Source organism: Narcine bancroftii, chromosome 8 (genome assembly GCF_036971445.1).
Source record: "Narcine bancroftii isolate sNarBan1 chromosome 8, sNarBan1.hap1, whole genome shotgun sequence".
NCBI lineage: Eukaryota > Metazoa > Chordata > Chondrichthyes > Torpediniformes > Narcinidae > Narcine > Narcine bancroftii.
Window position 1 is genome coordinate 154127456 of NC_091476.1, and position 22795 is coordinate 154150250.

Below are 22795 nucleotides of genomic sequence, written 5' to 3' on the forward strand. Positions count from 1 at the left end.
TCCCTCAGTCTATTTTTGTCTTTACCCACATACATATCAATCGTGATCATTTTTACTCTCATTACCCGTCTTCATCCCTCAGTCTATTTTTGTAATTGTTCTGCAAATTTTCGTGCTTCTTCTGGATCCGAGAATAGTCTGTTTTGTTGTCCTGGAATAAATATTTTCAATACCGCTGGATGCTTTAGTATAAATTTATACCCTTTCTTCCATAAAATCGCCTTTGCTGTATTGAACTCTTTTCTCTTCTTTAGGAGTTCAAAACTTATATCTGGACAAATGAAGATTTTTTGCCCTTTATACTCCAGTGGTTTGTTGCCCTCTCTTACTTTTTCCATTGTCTTCTCCAGTACCTTTTCTCTTGTAGTATATCTTAGGAATTTTACTACAATAGATCTTGGTTTTTGTTGTGGTTGTGGTTTAGAGGCCAATACTCTATGTGCCCTTTCTATTTCCATTTCTTGCTGTAGTTCTGGACATCCTAGGGTCTTAGGGATCCACTCTTTTATAAACTCCCTCATATTCTTGCCTTCTTCATCTTCCTTAAGGCCCACTATCTTTATGTTATTTCTTCTGTTATAATTTTCCATTGTATCTATTTTTTGAGCTAGTAGTTCTTGTGTCTCTTTCGTTTTTTTATTAGATTCCTCCAATTTCTTTTTTAAGTCTTCTACCTCCATTTCTGCTGCTACTGCCCGCTCTTCCATCTTGTCCATTTTCTTTCCCATTTCTGTTAAGGTCATCTCTATTTTATTCATTTTCTCTTCTGTGTTGTTTATTCTTTTTCTTAAATCCTTAAATTCCTGTGTTTGCCATTCTTTAAATGACTCCATGTATCCTTTAATAAGAGAAAGTACCTTCTTTACCTTGCCTTTCTTTTCTTCTTCTATTTCATTGTACTCTTCCTCTTCCTCTTCTTCTTCCTCTGGGTTGACCATCTGTTGTTTCTTTGGTGCCCTTTCCTTCTCTTCTTTCTTGTTTCTATTGTCTTCTGTGGTCTCTTCTTGCTGCAGGTGTTCTGCAGCTGTCGTTGCCGGCTGTGGAGATCGACTCCCCAGCTGGTCCCCCCTCCCGTCGGTGTGTTTATTTTCATTCGCATCGCGCATGCGCGATTCCTCGCGCATGCGCGGTTGCGCACTTTTACTCGGCTCAGCGAGCCATTTTTGTAGTCCATTATTTACCGACCTGAGGGAGCGGGTTTCTCTCTCCGCAGCGGGCCTCTTCGGACAGGTAAGGCCTTCACCTTTTTCCTCCTTTGTCTTCTCTTCCTCTCTTCTTACCGTTGCTTTCGATTTTTCTTTTTTTGTCGCCATCTTCTTTCCACCTTTATACTCACTTTTCTGTAACTTTTATTTCTGTGCCTTTGTGTTTTCCTTTGTTTTTCCCGACTTTTCTGGAGAGGGCTGGAGTTCACCATCCGGCCACTACTCCATCACGTGACTCCTCCCCCCGGCAAAGGTGGTTGAAGCAAGGACGTTATTTACATTTAAGGAAAGACTGGATAATTACATGGAGGGGAGAGGATTGGAGGGGTATGGACCAGGTGCTGGTCAGTGGGACTAGGAGGGTGGGGATTTGTTCTGGCATGGACTAGTAGGGCCAAACTGGACTGTTCTGTGCTGTATATGGTTATGTCAACCTTCTACAGGAGCTCTATCAAAAGTGTCCAGCTGCATCACAGTGTGACATGGTTGGTGTGCGTGTGTGTGTGTACTTGTCCTGCATATGTCTTGTCTGTTATGTGTGTTATGACTGGCTGTGTGTCTTTGTGTTTGGCACCAAGGACCAGAAAACACTGTTTTGTCAAGTTGTACTTGTGCAATCAGATGATAGTAAACTTGAAAATGAAATTACAAGATTCTATTATAGATTTTCTTCAGTGTTAGATTCACAGTCTGCCTATTTCATGCTCCCACCAATTTTATTTCTCTTGCCGAATATTTTCAGACATTTGACAATGATAGGAACAGTCTTGTCGAATCTGCAGTTCCCAATTAATATTGTTATGTCAATCTTGTTTTGCTTATTGGTGCTGGTGGTTTTGGTTGCAAGAGACCGTTATTTGATCGGTAATTTTGTGCATCTAAACACCAAGTAAGAAAACCAAAGTGAACTGGAGACACACAAAGAACTGCAGATGTCAGAATGTGGAGCAAAAATCAATCTGCTGGCAGAACTCAGCAGCGTTGAGCAGCATCAGTGGGAGGAAGTGAGTGGTCGTGGTTTTGTGCCAGAACCCTTTGTCGAGATAGCGTAATGAAGAGTTCCGATCTGAAACATGGAAAATTCTTTTCCTCTTACTGATGCCTGCTCAAACTGCTGAATTCTGCCAGAAAATTGCTTTTTGTTAAATGCGGGCCTCATTCGATTGATATCCAATTCATTAACAAAATCAATTAAGTTCAAATCAAATGGAATTTAGGAAATTAGTATTTGCAACTTTCAAATTTAAACATTATTTCCCTTTATTTTAACTGTCCATAATGATTTGTACCTCTGAGATTTAGCATCAAATCCTACCCCAGAATTTCAAACATATAATTCTGCTCAGTGCAACACTGAAGGGCTATTGAACTGGCACACTGCATGAGACAGGAGGCAAAACCATCCTCACAGGTACATGTGAAAGAGCTTAGTTTAAAGATGAACAGAGGGATTCTCCACAATACCCTGATTTAGATTTACACCCTCAACCAAGATCCACAAAATGGGTTTACAGGGCCTTGCTGAGTAATCAGTTTTGATGTCCTGAAGTCAAAAAGGCACCCAATTCATTTGTTTATCTTTTATGGTTTTTACACAGCCGCTACGATAATTTCCGTTTGAAACATTTTATACAGCCTGCATTGTGGGAATTTTGCAACCTCCAAACTGTAAATTGTTTGATTCCATCTAACAGTCTGCAATCTAATTGACCCCTTACTTATCATCACATCTACTCGCATTGCCTGAAAATATTCATACACCATAATTGCTATATTAAATACTGAATAGGTGCGGTGTTAATAAGTGTAAACAAATAGTCCAATCACAAGTCAGAGTAATATTTCAGCAATTGTAGTTGAAGTATAGAACACAGAACCCGACAGTACAGGCCCTTCAGCTTTCAATGTTGTCCTGACCCATATATTCCCTTAAAAAAAACTAAACCCTCCCTCCCCTCTATTTTTCTTCCAAGCATGTGCCTGTCTAAGAGTCTCTTAAATGCCCCAGTGTTTCAGCCTCCACCACCATCCCTGGCAAGGCATTCCAGGCATCCACAACTCTGCATTAAAAATTTACCCCTGATGTTGCCCCTAAACTTTCCTCCCTTCACTTTGTACAGATGTCCTTTGGTGTTTGCTATTCCTTTTTTTAAAATATTTTTATTGAGTTTAACATAATAATCCTATATACATGATCTACTAACATAACAAAGGAATATCATATACTTAATATAAATGCACTTTACAACAAATTTCATCCATAATTGTTAATTTGACATTATTTGTTAAAGTGATTATGAATATAAACTATTTGAGTTACATTATACCAATGCTCGTTATACCTATGTATAATATCTAAGTGATTGTTACCTGATATGAACAACTTACCTAAAAAAAAGGAAAAAACCTATAAATTAGATGTTTGCTATTTCTGCCTTGGGAAACATGTGCTGGCTGTCCACTCTATCTATATATCTCATAATTTTGTACACCTCAACAGTATTACATCTCTCTTATCCTTCTACACTCCAAATTGAAAAGTCCCAGCTAGCCTTGCCTTTTAAGACTTTTTTTCCCAATTCAGGTAACATCCTGGTAAATCTCCTCTGCACCCTCTCCATAGCTTTCACATCCTTTCTATAATGAAGTGACCAGAACTGAACATAATACTTTTAAGTGTGGTCTCACCAGAGATTTGTAGAGTTGCAACATGACCTCTCTACTCTTGAACTCAATCCCCCATTAATGAAACCCAGCATCTCATCGGCCTTCTTAACTATCCTATCAAACTGTGCACCAACCTTAAAGGATGCATGGATTTGGACCTCAAAGTCCCTCTGTTCATTCACACTTATGTAACCATCCATTAACCTTGTATTCAGCCTTCTGGTTTGTCCTTCCAAAATGCACCACCTCACACTTACCCGGATTGAACTCCGTCTGCCACTTTTCCACCCAACTCTACATCCTGTCTATATCCTCTTGTAACCTTCAACAATTTTCAGTTCCACGCACAACTCCTTCACCCTTCATATCATCTGGAAACTTATTGACCCATCCTTCCGCCTCTTCATCAAGGTCATTTATAAAAATCACAAAGAGCAGGGGTCCCAGAACAGATCATAATTAATCAAGTTAAATCCAATTGAGATTCTCTAAAGGAGCAGGAAGACTACTGTAACCATGATACAACTACTCCCAAAACGATTTGGTCTAGTCAAAAACTATTGGTCTTTTAGCACATGGAGGGGTCACTGTAGGAATGCTGTCAATTGGTGCATTCCACACTGTAGGAGTAAAGGCTGAGGAACGCAATGAGGCTTGGTGCAGTCAAAGTGAGGGAACTGTGGAGAAGCATCGCAGTCCAGAGTCCTCCCATTATCAGGCATTGAGGAGCTGAGACTGAGGGAAAGCCCCTCAACCAATAGAAGTGGGAGAAATGAAAAGGTGCCACAGTGGTGGAAATGGTGAAAATGAAATTGAAAGTGTTGGAAATATGTCAGTAAGGGTGGGAACAGACTCTGAACTGTTTACCTTTTGCAAATAATTTATTGAGAATAAAGTCCATTTTTGGTTAAAAGAAAATAACTACTCCCTATGTGTAGCCACTAGTTTAATTCAATCAGATAACCGTATTTCATTTGTTTCGAGCTCTACCCAACCTTGCTCATTTATTTCAACAAAGTTCTGAAGTAATTTTCAAGAGCAGACCATTAGACCCACAGGCCATTCCAATGAGTACATTGCATCCTTAAATCCCCATTCATCTCAGAGAAACATGATAAGCGGCAGACATTGTGATTGCAGTAAAAGCATTGAAATGGTGGAGGATCTCAGCTGGTCTATTCAGCATTTATAGTAGACAAAGACATTGTCTCAGTCTAGCAGTACATGGACAGACATGTTGGCAAGGGAAATCTGCAGGTGTCATCTATTGCATCCGGTGCTCCCACTGTGGTCTCCTCTGCATCAGAGAGACTGGACACAGACTGGGAGATTGCTCTGTCTGCCGCAATAGCGTGGATCTCCCAGTGGCCACTCATTACAATACTCCATCCCATTCCTTTGCCAACATGTCTGTCCATGATCTCATGTACTGCCAGACTGAGACCACCCATAAATTGAAGGAAGAATGCCTCATCCTCCAAATGGGCACCCTCCATTGACTTTTCTGGCTTTCGTTAAATCCCACCCCTGCTTCCCCTGTCATCTCTCCATTCCCTGTCTCCTTTCACCCAGATATGATGAATTCCATCTAGTCCCATATCCATCCAATTAACACGTTTTGTAGGTCTGGATTCCTCCCCCATTGTTTGAATTCTGAGACTTTCTGATATATCCTGCCACTGCCTTTTCAGATTTTTTTTTGAAGAAGGGCTCAGGCCTGAAACGTTGGCAATATATCTTTGTCTCCTGTAGATATTGAATAGACTGGCAGAGTTCCTTCAACATTTTGGTGTTTTTAACCATTCACATCATCCAATGAATACATTCTTCTGACTCTCTTCTTTGTTCATTCTTTTTCCTTTAAAATGCATCTTGATATTCACTTCAAACAGCATTTTTTAATGTCTTGCCCATTCTCAGCACTTGGAGTATAATCTCCTGCATAAACTCTTTCCTATCTATTTATTTACCATTTATTCAATTGTCCTCGTAATCCTTTTCATACCGAGCAAGCTTTAAACACCTCCAAAGGCTCAGTCCATTGTCTTTTTTTTCTAACGAAATCATCTTGATTTATTCTTCCTCCTTATAAATCAGATTCAGATTCAGATTTCAGATTTATTGTCAGAGTACAGGTATAACAGCACATAAAATCCCAAGATTGTTTTCCCTGTGGGCAAGGTAGTGTAAAAAAAACTGTACTCAATGTACACATGTAAACAAATAAAGAAATGTAAACAAACTGACTGTACAATAATGAGAGAGGGAGGGAAATCAATAAAATGCAAGGGTCCGTAAATGAGTTCCCATTGAGTTTGTTGTTGAGGAGTCTGATGGCGGAGGGGTAGCAGCTGTTTCTGAACTTGTTGGTGTGCATCTTGTGGCACCTATACCTCTGTCCTGATGGCAGCAGCGAGAACAGAGCATGTGCTGGGTGGTGTAGATCCTTAATGATTGCTGCATTCCCTGTAGATCTTCTCGATGGTGGGGAGGGTTTTGCAAATTATTGTTCTGGTGATGTTCACAGATAAACTACAGTTTAAAACCAGTTCTTCTTCATCTGTTTTGTTTTCATGTTTGTGTGGATGTTTATTTCCTTTTTCAATTGCATTGTTGCTAGTCAGTCCAGTGGGATGTACATATTCCAAATATTACTGTGAAATTTACCTTCAATAAATAGTCTCTATTATTCAAAAATGGCTCAAAACCATCTGACTTTACTTGAAGACAAGTACTTGAAATACCATCAAAACTTTATCTGAAAATGCAGATTCATGTATCCAAAGAATTTACAAAAGTTGGCAATATATGCTCCAACAATTCTCCACACACTGTTTCAATTCACTATATGGGCAGGTCTTTTTATTCCTTTCTCCCTTATTTTTGTCTCAATTCCCTTTAAAGTCTGTTCCTTCCGATCAGTCTTCAATTTAAAACCATGACTGATTCCCCAGCCCTGAAATTACAACTTATTTTTGCTTCTTGTTTTAATTTCAAACAGTACCTCAGCTATCAAAATGTAAAATTAGAAACTAGCTAAATCATTTAACAGCAACAATGAACCACAGCATCCATGGGTATAAATGGATGTATCTTTGTATTGATAAAAGATCGCGACACAAAACATTGACTCACTTTCTACCCATTGATGTTGTCTGACCCAAGTTCCTCTAGCAGTTTATTGTTTGCTCAAAAATCCAATATCTGCAGTCTTTGTGTTTTTCTAAATCATGTAATATACCTGTTAGAATGCTTATATGTTTTAGTTGCTTTGTTTGAGGAAGCAAGTCCCAGAGATGAATATCACATTGAAATTAACTTTGAGGAGATTCGGAATGTCACCAAAGACTCTTGAAAACTTTTACAGGTGTACTATGAAGAGAATTCTGGCTGGTTGCATCACTGTCTGGTACGGGGGTGCCAACGCACAAGACAAGAAAATACTCCAGAGGGTTGTCAACTTAGCCTGTGATATCACAGACACCAGACTTCACTCCATCGAGGACATCTACGAAAGCAAACTCTATCCTCAAAGACACCCATGCCCGCATCACTCTGCTACCATTCTGAAAAAGGTACAAGAACAACTTCTTCCCCACTGCCATTTGATTCCTGAATGATCAATGAACCAAAAACACTGCCTTATTTTGTCTTTTCGTGGACTATTTTTATTTATTTTTGTAAGGTGTGATACATTGTGATGCTGCCATAAAACAACAAATTTTATGATGTATATGAAAATAAATTCTTATTTTGATTCTAACTGACTCTGTGCTTTTAAGATTGGCAATGTTCCGCATTCATCCTCCTCCCCCCTCATCCTACCCAAATTAAATGTTAGAACTGAAACCTTTATTTGAACTTGGTGTAACCTCAGATTCTAAGAATCAAGTGCAAAACTCAGCCAGATGAAACATTGCACTATTTTTTTTTTGATAATTTGCTTAAATTGAGGCCTCATCCACATAAAAATGAAAGAACCAGTGTATTCTTTTGCAGGACCATTCCCCCAGTGTCCTGTGGAATGTTTACTGAACAAGTTGCCTCAGTGTTCATACACCACATCAGTGGCTGTACTTCAAGAAAATACTTCAAGGGTTAAGTACTATTGATCATAAAAGTTGCAATGGAAATGCAAGGCTGATGTAAGGTTTACACATCTACAGAGTAAAGGTTACAAAACTAAATAAATGACTCACAAATCTAAAAAAGGGTGTGAAATTTGGATCTTAATAAAAGAATGTCCAATCAAAAGTCAGATATGTTCCATGCAGAGAGAGCTGCAGTCACTCTCTCGCAACTGAATGAGATAAATCTGATTAGCAATCATAAAACAATATATCAAGTAACATTATTCAATGCTTTGTTTCCAGGGCAATTTAATAATTGTCTGATTCAGAATTGATTCATTCTGATAAGAAGTCTTTAGCCTGAAACATTAACGCTTTATCACTCTCAACGAACATAGCCTGTGCGCTGAATTGATTTTCTGTTTTTATTTTGGAACCCCAGAATTTTTCATTTTTCGGGTGATGACGAAATCAATAATAATGTGGTTTGAGCCTTTATGATTTTGGATCTCTCCCACTCATCATTATTTTACAGAAGCTGAAGCTAGTGTAGTAACTCAAAACAAGATGAAAATTAAAATGCAGGGACTGAGTTGAGAGACTGAAGTTCAAAACCTTCCTTTGATACAAATCCACCAAACTATTCCAACACTTTTGTGGTGCACCATCCTTCCTGTCTCCAAATCAGCACCAAGTAAATTTGCCTACCTGCTCATGCCTTCTGACCAATCTTGGCCTCTAGTCAATTTTAAACATTCTTAGCTTAGTATTCAAGTCAAGTCATGTCTGGGTTATTGTTTTCTGAAATCCAGCCCAATGAAACTGTTCTCTGGTCCTCGTGCAAAAACATGCAGACCGACAAACAATACATATGCAGGACAAATAAATAAAATAAAATAAATAAAATGTATACAAATAAATAAAATAAATATTGCTTCATGAATATGAGCGCCTTGGATGGTGAGTGTGAGCAGTTCCTTTGGTCGTTCAGCATTTTCACTGCCTGTGGGGAGAAGCTGTTCCTCAGCCTGGTGACACTGGCTCAGATACCCCTGTATCTCTTTACCTATGGGAGCAGCTGAAAGATGCTGTGTGCAGGGTGGAAGGCATCCTCAATCATTTCTGATTCTAATTCTAGTTCAAGCCCTTGTCACCGCTCCCTCTGATGCAGAAAGATGTTTCGTCTTCAAGAGCAGTGAATGAAGCTGGCGAGAGTGAGGACGCCAAGGGAGAATGGGATTCAGAGAACATGAAGAATGGGAAGCAGGGATTGCCCGTGGAGTTTTCCCTACCTGTTTGTGATATACGTCTTGAAAATGCCCGGCCTTTGCCAGCAAGTGTCAAGCCCCTCCCTGCCCGGAATGACGGGAATCCCCCTCGCACACCGTTTTCCTGTCCTGGAAGCCACTTTCTGGGAAGAACTAGTATCCAGTCATTTTCCCGTGTGATTCACTTTCCAGACTCCTCCAATGTTATTCCGCACAAGTTTAGGAGGGTCGTTGGTGGAGCATTAACCGTATCTGGGAATCCCCCTCACTTCACAGCTCCCGGTGGCTGGGTGCACCCGACCTTCCCCATCGCCTCGGCTCCCGGTGGCTGGGTGGACCCGACCTTCCCCATCGCCTCGGCTCCCGGTGGCTGGGTGGACCCGACCTTCCCCATCGCCTCGGCTCCCGGTGGCTGGGTGGACCCGACCTTCCCCATCGCCTCGGCTCCCGGTGGCTGGGTGGACCCGACCTTCCCCATCGGATCGGCTCCCGGTGGCTGGGTGGACCCGACCTTCCCCATCGGCTCGGCTCCCGGTGGCTGGGTGGACCCGACCTTCCCCATCGGATCGGCTCCGGGTGGCTGGGTGGACCCGACCTTCCCCATCGGCTCGGCTCCCGGTGGCTGGGTGGACCCGACCTTCCCCATCGCCTCGGCTCCCGGTGGCTGGGTGGACCCGACCTTCCCCATCGGATCGGCTCCCGGTGGCTGGGTGGACCCGACCTTCCCCATCGCCTCGGCTCCCGGTGGCTGGGTGGACCCGACCTTCCCCATCGGCTCGGCTCCCGGTGGCTGGGTGGACCCGACCTTCCCCATCGGCTCGGCTCCCGGTGGCTGGGTGGACCCGACCTTCCCCATCGGCTCGGCTCCCGGTGGCTGGGTGGACCCGACCTTCCCCATCGGATCGGCTCCCGGTGGCTGGGTGGACCCGACCTTCCCCATCGCCTCGGCTCCCGGTGGCTGGGTGGACCCGACCTTCCCCATCGCCTCGGCTCCCGGTGGCTGGGTGGACCCGACCTTCCCCATCGCCTCGGTTCCCGGTGGCTGGGTGGACCCGACCTTCCCCATCGGATCGGCTCCCGGTGGCTGGGTGGACCCGACCTTCCCCATCGCCTCGGCTCCCGGTGGCTGGGTGGACCCGACCTTCCCCATCGGCTCGGTTCCCGGTGGCTGGGTGGACCCGACCTTCCCCATCGCCTCGGCTCCCGGTGGCTGGGTGGACCCGACCTTCCCCATCGCCTCGGCTCCCGGTGGCTGGGTGGACCCGACCTTCCCCATCGGCTCGGTTCCCGGTGGCTGGGTGGACCCGACCTTCCCCATCGGATCGGCTCCCGGTGGCTGGGTGGACCCGACCTTCCCCATCGGATCGGCTCCCGGTGGCTGGGTGGACCCGACCTTCCCCATCGGATCGGCTCCCGGTGGCTGGGTGGACCCGACCTTCCCCATCGCCTCGGCTCCCGGTTACTGGCAGAAATGCAACTGCGGTTTGCAAATGAGCGTTTCGTGTTGGTTTTGGTGGAAGGGGCTCGGAGTGAAATTTCCTTTGAGGAGGGTCACGTCCAGGTTTCCCGTGAGAAGCTGGCGGACTTGCTCCTGCCACGCCGAAAATAAAGACGGGATTCGTACCAAATGCTTAAAATCTGAAACCCAATTGCGGACGGAAGCGGCTCGTCTCCGGGCTTAACGCGGCACCTTTCTCCCGACGCGTTGTTTTGGGTGATTATTGCGCAGCAAGTGGCCCATTGTTTGTCCAAGTATTCCAATCTTTCCGTTCAAACTTTCCTATTGATGGAGTATTTGCGCCGCGACATAACTCCCTCAATGTTTTGGCATTGGGTCAAACCCAGAGGGGCTGGAATAGACAAACCCACATTGGCTAAAGCCACCAACGGTGCCACCTTCTCGTTACCAGTAACACTCGAAAGTCTGCGGACACCGTGGTTGAAGTAAAAACAATGCTGGAGAAACTCAGCAGGTCAAACAGTGTACTTCATGTAGAAAACACAAAAGCCCCTTTCACACCTGCATCCCACTAAATTGGCCGTTCAGTGTCCTGGGATAGGGATGGGGTGGGGGTGTCCTGGGATAGAGATGGGGGTGGGGGTGTCCCAGTGTCCTGGGATAGGGGTGGGGGTGTCCTGGGTGTCCCAGTGTCCTGAGATAGAGATGGGGGTGGAGGTGTCCCAGTGTCCTGGGATAGGGTTGGGGGTGTCCTGGGTGTCCCAGTGTCCTGAGATAGAGATGGGGGTGGAGGTGTCCCAGTGTCCTGGGATAGAGATGGGGGTGGGGGTGTCCCAGTGTCCTGGGATAGAGATGGGGGTGGGGGTGTCCCAGTGTCCTGGGATAGGGGTGGGGGTTTGGCTTTTCACACTTGACTACTCCTATCTGGGACACTGAACACTTTCACACTTGCAAGGAGGAAACCCCCAGGGTGAGGACTGTTCTACCTTCCACTGGTGACGTCATGACCCATCACTTGATGGTGGACCTCCCCTAAATCCTGATCTTGTTTGAACAAAATTAATCATGCATAATTACAACATAATTAAGCTTTATGTACAGCCCTTCAGCTCCTGTTCTTGTTGTGCCAACTTATATAAACCTTTATAAGGGTCCGTGGGAAGGTGCGAGCAATATATAATAATAGCAGACAATTTTTAAACAGGATGGGAAAGTTGGTAGTGCTATAGCGTGCAATGCCTAAGGACCATGGGGAAAAAGCAATGGCAGATCTGCCCTCCCAGAATAGCATGCAGCAGAGAAAGGTCTGTATGCTCAGCTGCATACATGGAGCCTTCATAGAGGGGTTTCTCTGACGCACAGCATTCTGGGAAGTCAGGTCTCCCATTCATTTTTTCCCTACAGTCTTTCTAAATTGTGCACTACAGCGCTACCAATTTTCCCATGCTGTTTAAAAGTTGTCTGCTATTGCTACTTATTTTCTCTCTCTCTCTCTCTCCCACTGCATCTTTCCCTTGACATTTCATACCTTCATTTTAATCTTTTCTTCCTGCACTCACACAAAAACATGGGTCATTTCAATACCACAATGCAATAACCGCTTTCACACTTGCCTGATTCAAACTTCAGCGTCTGCAGACCCCGGGGAATGTGTTTCACATCATCTCCTGTGTAATGTCGCACTGAACCGGATTTTCCTGGTTTCAGGGTGAAAGCTCCAATCTAACCCAGCTTTAAACATAGGTCACTGACATGCCATCAATCCCCAGCGTGAGATGACGTCATCTGAAGCCGGCGTTGAGCTGATTTTGCTTTTACACTTGCTACTTTAAAGCCCGATTGGCATTTGATTCCTGGGATCATTTGCAAGTGTGAAAGGGGCTAAAGATCCTCAAACAATGTTTAGGGCTTGAGCCCTTCATCAATGTATGAACCTTTTTGTTACTTCCAGTTTTCTTAAACCTGCTTCTTAAACTAGGAGGGGTGAGAGATCGGACACCTTCTGCAGACTCAAGGGGACAACGGCCAACTAAACATATGGCCAAAAAAAAAGAGCAACGCTGGAGGAACTCAGAAGGACAGGCAGTGTCCATGGAGAGACATGGTCAGTCCACATCTCACCAGTCCTGTTTCTGCCCAATTCCATCTAGCCTCACTGAGTTGGCTCTAGATCCCAGTGTTAGTATTTTTATGTGTCTTTCTGAAACACTTGCCAAATAGCAAACAAAAAATAAGACAGATTTTTCAAAATCTTTTCAGATACGAATGATTAGATATTTGACTTTTTGTTCATGGAGTGGGCCGCTTTTGCTCTCCACTTTTCTCTCACACAGACCACAAGGAGAATGGAATGTACAGGTTGATTATTGGAGCCAGGAATTACACATGAAAATTTATATCAGGAAATTTCTGAGTGTGTGTGTGTGTGTGTGTGTGTGTGTGTGTGTGTGTGTGTGTGTGTGTGTGTGTGTGTGTGTGTGTGTGTGTGTGTGTGTGTGTGTGTGTGTGTGTGTGTATGTGTGTGTGTGTTAGTTACTGGTCTCCTGGGAAACAATTACTAAGAGGGCAGAAAGACCCCACAGTGGTATTTCAAAGGCTCTTTGGGGAGCGGCCACTCAAGCCTGTGAAGAAGTGAATGGGAAGTAACCAAGTACCCACTGTCCATAATAGAGGTCAACACAAAGAGCAAAGGACACACAACAACCTCCCCACCAACCCCCAACACTAAAACAATCTGTGGGAGGAACTCAAGAGAGTCAAGCAGTGGCAGTAAGAGATGGTCAGCATTTCTGGTGAAAACCTTCAAGACTGGAGCTTGACAATTTCAAATTTGACAGGATTATTAATTAATTTTTAGGATTTGTTCAGAGTTATTATTAAGTAATGCTTTTGTACAGATTAAATAATATCAATTAAATCGTTCTTGGAATGTATATTGGTAGTTGGTATGCAGAAAGTTAATTCATGGTTTAGTGCTTATTAGCTAGGTAATTGTCCTTCAAGAGAATAGCTCTCGTAAATTTATAACAGGGAAAAAGGATATTGTGCATTAAATTGTCCAATACACACACATGCTGGATAAATTCAGCAGGTCATGCAGCATCCATAGGAAGTAAAGGGTAATCAACATTTCAGGTCTGGGTCCTTCATCAGGTATGCAAGTAACTAGCTGTTCTTTCCATTACTTTGGTTAATAATTGGAAACTTCATATTGCAAAAAAGATGTTAACTAGGCTCAGTGGTCAGTATTCCAACTTCCTCCAGGGACCTGAACACAAATTGGGCCAACACAATGGAATAGTACTTAGGGAATTTTGTATATTTTGAAATGCTCCCTTTCAATGAGTCATTGAGCCAAGACCTTGTTTATTGCCTTGAAAGAATACGAAAGAGCCCATGACATCACTGAACACCAGACAAGTTCCCTTTTGTGTCATGGCTGTTTCCCTCATGCAACCTCATTAAAAAGTAACATCTTAATCATGGTTATTTATGTAATTTGCTACTTCTGAAACTTTGCCATAACTTTGTCACTTTGCAAAAATATGACAAAGCTTTAAAAATACTTCAATGCTTCAATACTTACAGATCTTGTGCATAATGACAAACATGATCATAAAGAAAGCCTTAATCTGAATTTCAAATTATCTCAGCTGTGCTTTGTGTACAGTGAAAATCCAATAGATTTATAGCAAAAATACCAGTTGCCTATAGTACTATAGTACCTGTACTGGATTTCCATAATGATTCAAAGGTTATCCATATTGTGCTTTCACCAACTTGACCCTTGAAATTTTACAACTTGGAATGTTTTGTAGTTGGGCTAAAGACTGTGGATTCTTGTCAAGATAGACTAGGTAAATAAAGCTTTGAAGCAGAAAAGATGGGATGATATTGCAAGAGTATGGACATAGAAGGGAGGAAATTTGGCCCATCACCTTCATGATGGTTAAAACTAGAGACATTTGGATGCATCAGGATCACCTCGGGCCAACGAGTGGTGCGGTCCACCACCGTGAACAGGTAACAGTTGCCCCAGGAAATCCATAAGGGCCCGAATATGTCCACGTGAATCTGGCTGAACCATTCCCGAACGTGATCGAACTCTTGCACGGGCGCCCTGGTGTGCCTGTGTACCTTGGACATCTGGCAATGGATGCATGTTCTGGCCCAGCCCCTGATCTGCTTCCGCATCCCGTGCCAGATGAACCACTCTGCCACCATCCGGACCGTGGTCCTGATGGACGGTGTGAAAGGTTGTAGATGTGGTGGAAGACTTGCCTGCGCCACTGCTGGGGAACCACTGGCCACGGGGTTCCCATGGAGACATCGTACAAGACGGTACTTCCGCCGCTCGGAGTCGGGAGGTCTCAGAACCACAGGCCCAAAATGGCAGTCCTGCAGGCTCACGTCTCCTCGTCGGACTTCTGGTCCCAGGCGAGCTGGTCGAAGTCGAGGCCGGGCATCAGCGCGCAGATGGCCAGTCGCAAGAGTGCATCTGTATAGCACTTCTGGATAGTGCCGAATGTCAGTGGTAAACTCCAACACAAAGGAGGGGTGACGCTGCTGGCTGGCCGACCAGGGGTCCATCGCCATCACAAGTGACTGGGTGAAGGGTTTGTGGTCAGTGAAGATCGTAAAAGTCCTCCCATCCAAGAAATAGTGGAAATGCCGCACCGCCAGGTACATGCCCAGTAACTCATGGTCAAAAGCGCTATACTTGTGCTCTGATGAGCAGAGAAGCCGGCTGAAGAATGCCAGCAGCTTCCATTGTCTGTTCACCTGCTGCTCCAGGATGGTGCTGACAGCTGTGCCAGAGGCATCGACGGAGAGCGCCATATGCAGGTCGGTGTGCAGGTGGGTGAGCATGCTAGCCTTCGCGAGGGCGTCCTTGGTGGCCTCGAATGCACTGCAGGCCTCTGGGGTCCAGGTGAGCATTTTGTGCTTGGCTGCGATGAGGGCGAATAGCGGCTGCATGATGCGCGCAGCTCCCGGGATGAATCAGTGGTAGAAGTTGACCATACCCGCAAACTCCTGCAGCCACTTGAGATTGTCCAGACGTGAGAACTCCTTGATAGCGGCAATCTTCATAGTGGCGGGCGTGGCTCCCTCGGCCTTGATGGTATGATGGTATGGCCCAGGAACTGCATGGACATTTCCCAAACTGGCACTTGGCTGGGTTGATGGTGAGGCTGAAGTCGGCCAGCCGGGAGAAGAGGGTGCACAGGTGGGCTTGTGTTGCGCCCGATCCCTGCTGGCAATGAGGATGTTGTCTAGGTAAATGAAGACGAAATCCAGGTCACTGCCCACTGAGTCCATGAGGCGCTGGAAGGTCTGAGCAGCATTCTTGAGCCCAAAGAGCATGCAAAGGAATTCAAACAAGCCGAAGGGGGTAATGATGGTCGTCTTGGGTATGTCCTCAGGGTGCACCAGGATTTGGTGATACCCGCGCACCAGGTCAACCTTGGAGAAAACCCTCGCACCATGCAGGTTGGCTGTAAAGTCCTGGATGTGAGGGATGGGGTAACAGTCTGGAACTGTTGCCTCGTTGAGCCGTCGATAGTCTCCGCAGGGGTGCTAGCCGCCGGAGGCTTTCTGGACCAGGTGGAGCAGTGAAGCCCACGGCTTTAGGACAACCGAATGATCCCCAGCTCCAACAGATGCAAAAATCACCTCCTTCGCCACCTGGAGCTTGTCAGACAGGAACCGGCGTGCCTTGGCGTGAACCGGTGGGCCTTGGGTGGGGATATGGTGGAACACCCCGTGGCGCGGTGAGGCAGCAGAGAACTGTGGCTTGAGGAGGGTCGGAAACTCGTCCAGGATTCGCTGCAACTCGACTCTGGGCATGCTGATTTTGACCATCTGTGGCTTCTCTGTGCAGGAGGCGTTGAGGCAAATGGCCTGGAAAGTACAGGCATCCACCAGGCGCCTACCCCAAATGTCCACCAGAAGCCCGTGGGCGAGGAGGAAGTTGACACCCAGGATGGCAGTCAGAATGGACGAGACAGTGAACCTCCACGAGAACTTTCGTCGGCCGATCTGGAGGTGGACTGTCTTATCTCCATATGTCCGGATCTCTGTTGCGTTGGCCACACAGAAGGGAGGTCTTCGAGGTTGGTTCCTGGACTTGATGGCCATGGTCACGATGATGCTGATCTGGGCCCCAGTGTCAACGAGGATCCGCCGGCCGCTGACTGAGTCCTGCAGGTAGAGGAGGCTGTGTCCTTGGCCAGCCGCCGCAGCCATTAACAGCGGCCGGTCTGGTCGTTTCCCTGGAACAAGCAGGGCTGACAACACTTCTGAGCTTTGGCTCGTGGTAGAAGCAGAGGCCTGGAGAGGATGCCTTGGCCCTGGTTATGCTCTTGGTGGCCCCTGCAGGGGCCAGATGCTCTATCGCAGCGCTAGGGGCAGGCTTGGCATGGTCATGCCTGTGCCTCGTGACCAGCTGGACCACCAAGTCCTCCGGGAATCGCTCGAGCCATAGGTCTTGGGCCTTCTGAGAGACGGTCCTCGGGTCGGTGAAGCTCTCTTGGGCCAGTAATGTCCTCAGGCAAATGGTTGAGGAAAATGAGCTCGAAGAGCGGGCAGTTGGTGTGATCACCCATGAGCGTGAGTATCTCATCCATCAGCTCCATTGGGGACCTGTCCCCCAGGGTCTCAAGGTGCAGCATCCGAGTGCCATGCTGGCGCCTGGATAGTCCGAGGGATCCGGTGAGCACTCGCTTGATGGTCTCATATTTGTCTTCGGCAGGTGGGTGCTGAACGAGGTGCAGCACGCGTTTGGCGGTGGCCTGGTCCAGGGCAGCGACCACATGGTAGAATTTGGTCGTGTCGGATGAAACTGAGCCTCCTCGTGGCCGAACCAGGTCTCCAGCTCCTGAACCCAGAATTCAGGCAGCTTGACGGCTATAGCACTGATTCCAGGTTCCCAGTTACACTGCTACTGAAAGAACACACAACCAGACGGGTTGAGGTCAGTGAGAAGAACTGCTTTATTGCAGGCTGCTGGGCTGGACTTATACTCGGGCGTCACGTGGTCCCCCAGAGCGGGCTTCTGAGCCCTGTGCTGAGAAGAAAGGGAAACCCCTAACGGCGCTATTTTGGCCGGCTGCCCCGCCGCGTGTGGATTATAAGCGGGGCCGTTTTGCCTGCCTAGTGGTGTGCCGCCACAAGACCTCAATTTACATTCCACTCACTCATTTACATTTGTTCTAAACAAAAGTTATCCCAGCATAGCTAATCTCACTTAATAAGTAAGTTTCTCCAGCTCTCACAACATCTTTGCAATTCTCCTTCATAACCACTCTAGTGGTTTTATATCTTTAATTTCTCAGTTGCATTGGTGGGATTCAACCCCCATTATACAGATCAGTAAGCTAACCTGGTTTCCTTCTTTCTCTAATGCCCTACATTTGATTCTTTAAATAATGAATTTGTTCAGACACTTTCTCCTACCCAATGAACTACATGTTTATTAATGGCAGATTTGACATGGGACTTTAACAGCACAAAATGTAATTGGGAAGCTGTCATGGTCCTTATTTCTGTTATGTGCTTGTCACTAATAGCATTCAACCTAGCAGACGTGCCATTAGGCATTTCATTTGACTCAAAAGCCTTCAAATGCCCACCACCAGAAAGAGCTACCTCACGCAGCCCATTAAGATTGGAAAAATGCACACAGTGCTCCTACCCTCAGCTCCTAATGCAGGCTATCAAATTCAAGGCGTGTAGTCATCAAGGCAACCAAAACAAAGGGCTATTGGATGATGGCATTTTTGACACATTAACAAAGGGCAATGGCAGCCCTCTAGTGGTGACTTATTGGAAGAGCAACAACTGGACTGGCCAGAAGGGAAACGTACTGAAATGCTGGAGGAACTCAGATCAGTCTTTTCAGCGACCATAGAAAGCAAAAATATATTACTGACATTTTGAGCCTGAGCCCTTCTTCAAGGAATAAGCAGAATGAGTTAGAAGCTCAGAAAACCTCAGAATATGGACAATGCTGGCTGGGGGAGAAATCCCAGACCAAAAAGGTGTTAATTGGCTATGATAAAGGGAGAGGTAAGAATTTATTATGTCTGTGCAAAAGAAGAAAGGGAGACAGAGCAGGGGGAAGGCAACAGGGGAAGAAGCCAGAGAAGTCGATATTAATGTCATCGGGTTAGAAGGTGCCCGGTCAGAAGATAAGGTGTTGTTCCTCCAATTTGTGAGTGGTCTCAGTCTGGTAGTGCGTGAAACCATTGACAAGGGAATGGGATGGGGAATTGAAATGGGTAGCCATTGGGAGATCTATGCTATTGTGGCAGACAGACCTGAGGTACTCAACAAAGCGATCTCCCAGTCTGCGTCCAGTCTCTGATGTAGAGGAGACCTCACTAGCGAAACACTATCCAGAATGGGAACACTATCCAGAAGTGCTATAGAGAATTTAAAGCATACAAGAAACCACCTGGATTTTATTCTTCAGTAAAGCCCTAAAATTCTAAATTGCCTTAATTTTATAGACCCAAGTCACATGAAGCTTGACCTCGATAGTTTCTGTACACCCAAAACACTTCCATTTACCTTCCCTATATAAGCTTCAAATTTAAAATTTTGTGCAGGCATTTGGAACTGTACTGAAGATGATGACAATTGAAGACATCAGACATCATGTCTTTGTTCTTATAATCACATGAATGTATCATGAACAACTACTAAAATGTGTAAATTTTGTTTACTACACTCCAATTATTCTTTGCATGTATACAAATGTCATGAAGAAACACCACTCATTTCAGTGCAATACAGTTCTGGTCATCTCATTATAGGAAGGATATGGAAGCTATGGAGAGGTGCAGAGGAGATTTACCAGGATGTTGCCTGGATTGGAAAACAAGTCTTATGAGGCAAGGTGGGACTTTTGTCTTTAGAGCGTAGAAGGATGAGGGGAGACTTGATGGAGGTCTACAAGATTATGAGAGGCATAGATAGGATGGACAGCCAGCACTTGTTTCCCAGGGCAGGAATAACAAACACCAGAGGGCACATGTACAAAGTGAAGAGAGGAAAGTTTAGAGGAGGCATCAGGGGTAAGATTTTTTTTATACACAGAGTTGTGGGTGCCTGGAATACTTCGCTGGGGATGGTGGTGGAGGTTTAAATATTAGGGGCATTGAAGAGACTCTTAATAGGCACATGGAGGAAAGAAAAATAGAGGGTTACGGGGAAGGGTGGGTTTAGTACTTTTTTAAAGGAATATATGGGTCGACACAACATTGAGGGCTGAAGGGCCTGTACTGTGCTGTAGTGTTCTATGAAACCATTATTAATATACACAATATTTACTGACATTTAGCCTCTCTGCAGATTTTCTGGATGATGCACGCCACTGGCATCGGATCCAATTGAATGCATCATTTCTTCATTCATTCCTCACAGTTCCTAGTATGTATTAACTGTCAAATATTGCCAATTCTTCCTATCTATATTAATCTGAGGATAATAACGTGATGTATTAGCCTTGATGAAAACTTTTGACTCCACCAACTCTGCATATAAATTCTATGAGAACTATTTGCCATTAGTTGTCATGGTCAATATTACGTTGTAAATGTGATTTAATTAAATGGTCTTGTTTGCTTTAGGTGGTACTACAATTAAAGTTGTTCAGTCACTCTGACAACACTGGAACTCCATTTTGTTCTACTTTTCTTCTATCTGATTCTTTAACATTTATGGCACAGGTTGAGTAAAACTCCCTGAGACTCTACTATTTATTAATAATATTTATTTTAATATATGTGCATAGGTTCTGTGTATATGTATCATTTGTCTGCATGTATGTTATGACTGAATGTGTGTTTGCATTGTGGACCGGAGAACGCTGTTTCGTTGGATTGTATGCTATCAGATGATAAATATACAAACTTGAACTTCGTAGAATGGATTTTCACCAAATTTGATCCGTTATGTGGACATTAGAATTATAGAACCATAGAACCCTACAGCACAGAAACAGGCCCTTCAGCCCATCTGGTCTGTGCCAGACTATTATTCTGCCTTCTTCCATTGATCTAGATCATAGCCCTCCATACCCCTCCCATCCAAATTTTTCTTAAATATGAAAGTAAAGTCTGCATTCACCACTTCAGCTGGCAGCTCGTTCCATGAAGAAGATCCCCCTAATGTACCTTTAAAACATTTTGCCCTTATTACTCTTAACCCATATCCTCCAGTTATCTCACCTAACCTTAGTGGAAAAAGCCTGCTCCATCAATACCCATCCTAATTTTGTATACATCGATCAAATCTCCATCGCTCCAAGGAATAAAGTCCTAACTTACAATATCTGTGTTGGTACCCTGAAATATTTCTGCAAACTTTCTCAGAACTATGTTTAGTTGTGATTTGTAAGATTTCACACTGAATGTCTCTGTCTAATCTTGCTTCAATTTTCATGTCCTGCATTGGTCCATCAATGTACTCACCTCCACTTATTCTATATTCATTCAACAGCCTGGTGCAGAATCATTAATATGTCACCTGAGCATGTTTTTAAGTACTCCTTGTGCGTACTTGCTGTTCCTCTTTTCTAACCTACTTAAGATAGATGTGATTAAGCTATCTTTACCATCTCAATGCTTATGTCATTCACTTAACTATACCTTTATCTTGGTTTACTAACATCAGTTCTGGATATGTTAACAGTTCTGGATATGTTAACATTATTCAGACCCAATTCTCTTCTCATTGGTTCAGATAATTGCTCTGTGACTTTTTTGTTTGAAGACTACTTGTCTGCTTAAGAACGTGGTTTAGAAAATATTAGACTTACACATCGAAAGATGTTGTGCCCTTTCTTCTGACAGTTAAAACATATTGCTGTTTAAATTAACTTGTGCTTTGCTGTCATATCTGTATCTTGCTCTAAAAAAATTCTTCAGCACTTCTTGTCATCATTTCCACCAAGATTATAATTTTGTCTGCAAGATAAAATGTGTGACAAAACTTGCAGATGCTGAAAATCTGAAATAAAAATAGAAACATTCAGCAAGTCTGGAAACAGAGTCTGTGTATCAGGTTGAAAACCCATCGTCAGGATCGGGTTCCTTGTAAATGTTGGCCAGAACAGAAAGGCTTTTAATGTAGGTCTGGATTTAGACCCAAGTTCCAGAATGAAATGGACAGTCTGCTGAATTTCACATCACCTAATTCCCTACTCAATCAACACTGCTTTGTTGGCCTCACCAGCCAGTGCCTTGTTTTCCTAAATTTCTTTGAAACACACATTTAATCTACTCACCATGAAATAAACAAAATTATTTTGTTCAAGTATACCCATTCCAACAGGCCAAGCAACTTAATAAATTCGCATCTTAAGTAGCAACTGATAAATTCAATGATTAATTGTTTCAGAGATTAGCAAAATGTAACACAGCTGCAAATGTGCAGGGTAGGGTTATCCATGGATGAATGTGTAGGACATTTCATGTTGGGCCTCTGCCTTGAGACCAGCTACGGAGCAGATGGAAAAATGGGAACTTACATTTCAGACATCAGCCCTAAAAGGCTGCTTCAGGGTCCCATTCATATCCAGAGGCACCTCGTAGCACCCTCCAGATCCTGGGTGACTGGTGCTATAGTGCCACCTATCATAAATACACGGCAGAGCAATGGCTGTATTCCCTACCTATAATCCCCCAGGCAGCTGGAACATTTCTCTGGTTCCCAGAACAGTTCCAGCTGAGTAGGAGATTATGGGTAGGGAAGACGGCCATTGCTCTGCCACGTTTTGAGCTGCAGAGAGTGGCCCCGAAGGCCGAAGCAGCCCAGTTTGGTTGTCCCAGCACCAGCCACCCCCGATGGCTCCCACTGCCCCACCAGCCCCCACTGCCCTCATTCCCCTGCTGACCCCACTGACAGCTCCCATTGCCCCAAGGGCTTCTGCTGCCCCATCACCCCTGTCTTGGAGGGAGAGGGGTGAGTGGGATGGTGGGTCACGGCATCATCAGGTTGCCCCTAAACAGCCATTTAGCGCGGCTGTACATTCAGATTGATTGGCGGAGGGCTGCGCTACAGAGATTAACCCTCTTGGAGAGGGATGCGGTTTGGAGACTGTCTCCAAATATTCAGAAAGGT

At 44.8% G+C, this 22795-nt stretch overlaps 1 protein-coding gene across 4 annotated transcripts in view; it reads right to left on the reverse strand.

Moving 5' to 3' along the window:
- Positions 1-22795, reverse strand: part of LOC138741402 (PR domain zinc finger protein 1-like) — a 163707-nt gene that overhangs the window by 126768 nt on the left and 14144 nt on the right. For 3 of the 4 annotated variants that reach the window (XM_069895429.1, XM_069895428.1, XM_069895431.1), the window contains one exon: positions 21492-21639. The exons of the other annotated variant lie outside the window; for it this stretch is intronic. The gene's annotated coding sequence lies outside the window, so the exon portion shown is untranslated. The remainder of the gene's footprint in view (positions 1-21491; positions 21640-22795) is intronic. 4 annotated transcript variants of the gene reach the window in all.